At 30.4% G+C, this 2,947-nt stretch overlaps 1 long non-coding RNA gene across 5 annotated transcripts; it reads right to left on the reverse strand.

Annotated features, from left to right (window-relative positions):
* Positions 1 to 621: 621 nt before the first annotated feature.
* On the reverse strand, positions 622 to 2,539 carry LOC107801734 (uncharacterized). 5 transcript variants are annotated; one of them, XR_012697560.1, is made up of 5 exons: positions 2,402 to 2,538; positions 1,763 to 1,827; positions 1,304 to 1,356; positions 989 to 1,068; positions 622 to 845 (listed from the first exon to the last, which is right to left on the reverse strand). It is a non-coding gene; the product is annotated as an uncharacterized LOC107801734 (long non-coding RNA). The 5 variants fall into 5 exon arrangements; XR_012697559.1 differs by having other exon boundaries at positions 622 to 862; XR_012697558.1 differs by having other exon boundaries at positions 622 to 868.
* Positions 2,540 to 2,947: the final 408 nt, after the last annotated feature.

A 2,947-nucleotide genomic window follows, 5' to 3' on the forward strand; every position in this document is an offset into this window, starting at 1 on the left:
ACTTTAGCCACAATATTTTTTTCCGTAGCATTCGTAGCAAAATGTAGCGTAGCTAAAAGTTAGCTACAAACTTCACATGATCCGTGGCTAAGGACTAATACTTATTGCCACGAATCTTGTTTATGTCGTAACTGTGATGGTAAAAATTTCTTGCCACAAAAAATATACTTGTAGCAAGTGATTTTATTCTTTTGCCACGACATATAAAATTTGTAGCTATTTTCGTATTATAGCCACAAGATTTTGTGTTGTAGCAAAAGATTTAATTTATTTGCCACGCAAGCTCAACTTTTGTTGCTAAATTTATAATTTACTCTCGTGGCAATAGTACTTGTGATTAGCTATGAATTCAAAAGTTCATAGCAACACATTAAAGTATTTGCCACCATAATTTTTATATCGTAGCTAAGAAATCATACTTTTAGCTATGAATTCCATAATTTCGTAACAATAAATTGACAAATTTACCACGATCAGCTTTAGCCACAAGAATTTATATATTGTAGCTAACAATCCATATTTTAGCATCAAATATATAAATTTGTAGCAAAATACTTTCAATTATTTTTAATAAATGATATACATTAGTAAAAATACATAATTAAAGGTTCAACAATATCATTCAAGATAAATTAGAATACTAAAATGTTGTAATATTCAAAACGTATCGATATTTTTTTTACAAGAGAAAGAATAATTGCATACAGATCCAGGGTATATAACTCTTTTACAACACGAATAAAAAAGTTTTAAAACAAACTAGCTAATGTGAGACTGGATAGTAATGGTAACCATCAGTGGATAGTGTTTGAACTGAAAAACATTTCCTTTGACAGGGTAAGTTTCTGCGAGAAACAACAACCTGCTTCTTTAAAACCTTAAGATTATTAGTGCAATGGATATACCAAAAGATTACAAACCGTTCAAAACATAAGCCTTATTTAGCAGTTATTAGTTTGAAGCACAACACTAAGAAAATACTACCAACCTCATAAGCTGCACAACTTCTTAGTATCTGATAACTAGGCGTTTCCATGTCTGAAGTCTTGTAAATCCTTAAATTCGTAACTGCCAAAAAATTATATTCTCATATTTCTCGGCTCAAGAAAAGAGCATAAGCTAAACCAGTTCAACATCACACCCGTTTCATAATAACAAACAGTCATAGAGTAAAATATTATTATTCTAAATAAATTTTAGAAGTCCTACAAATTTTAACAATAATTTTATAAACACTCCATCCTTCACTAGGTAGTATAACCAATTGACTTTGTTTTGAGAAAGAGTGAAGTATCATACATACCTCATGGTTATTACACTTGTTTGTTTCTACATTGATGCCCATAACACAAGTACCTGAAAAGACAAATTTAAGTTTACTTAAAAAGAATGAACCTCATCACCATACTGCAACATAAATTTGGAGCATATGCTTAAAAATGATTGTGCTAATGCATCCCATAATTTCACCCTTATAAGCTGTTGGAGTATTTATACTGTATATTTGAGAAGTTTTTCCACCATCTCAGCAAATTCATTGGATAGCGTCTAGAAGTATTTAGAAGTTATGGATTTATCCTAATTGTTGCATTGAAGTTTTAGAAATAATGGAATGGTAATATCTTAACAAGCAACTCTTCTTCACCTATTTGCATCATTGCTAGCTGCCACAAGAAGTACAAAAATATATACAAAGCGAAGATGCATTTCCGTATGACCATTTATTTAGTAAGTTGCACATCAAATGAATGCATATACTCACCCTATATCCACTCAACTGATCATCAAGTTTGGGTGAATACAGTGCCTCACCAACTCATTTGCTCTCTGCAATTATTCACATAGATATTAACCACTACAGCTGTGAATAGTACCTACTCTAATAGAAAAAAATTATTAGTATAGTTTTTTGTGTGTGCATATAACTGCAAACTGGGTACAACCCAAAAAACCATTTAAGATCCCCAATCTGCAAATGGAGGTAATGAAGAATAAAAAATATACAAGAAATTATAGAAAAAAGGCTTGTTCTGGCTTAGTACTACAGAAATCAAGATTCAACTACTAATTCCCGTTTCATACAACAAACTATTTTAAGCAAATAGCAAATATAGGAATTAAAATATACGAAAAAGGTCCTCCATTCATAATAATTGGAGAGATCCCTAATTTATTGCTTTGAATTTGGCAATCTATTATTCTTTTAAATTCTTGGCACTTATCAATATAACTACTTTTAAATTCTTGGCACTTATCAATATAACTAAAGTCGGGATTGCCATTTCACCGCCATATTGTAATGATGAAACTAAAAAGAACTATTCCCGATCAAGAATCCTAAGAAAGCAATGATAACAACCGAAATAATTAAGAAGAGAAACAAAAGAAAGACTAGGGATACCTTGACGATTTATGTTTTCCAAGAGCAAGAGGACGAGGGTTTTAGGGATAATTGGTTTGAGCGGGGAAGATTGGAGGAGATGTGCGGATAGCTTTTGGGGGGAATGGGGTTGGAGTCTAAATATTTTAGGTCTTAAGGAACTGAGAGATTTGGGCTTTAATCCTTTTCTTCTTTTTTTGTTTATCTTTTTTATTTGTAGCTTTGTCTTTAACTTTTCATATACTTTTGCACACAAATGAGTACCTACATGATATTATATAAAAAAAACTAAAAACAAAACTAATGTAGTAATAATAAAATTTTGCTAACAAAACAACAAATAAACAAAATGGGAACTAAGCTATTGTGTATATAATGTTTTGAGTTTAGATTGTAGAAAAAATTAAATTGTAATAAAAATTTCATTTAAAGTATAAATTGAATATATTTTTTTAGAATTAGTTACAATACTTATACATTTATAAGGGATCGTTTGGTTTGAAGACAAGATATAATGGGATCAGTTATGCGGGGATTAATTATCCTAGTATTATTTCTTATTGACTG

Source organism: Nicotiana tabacum, chromosome 12, assembly GCF_000715075.1.
Source record: "Nicotiana tabacum cultivar K326 chromosome 12, ASM71507v2, whole genome shotgun sequence".
Classification (NCBI taxonomy): Eukaryota; Viridiplantae; Streptophyta; class Magnoliopsida; order Solanales; family Solanaceae; genus Nicotiana; species Nicotiana tabacum.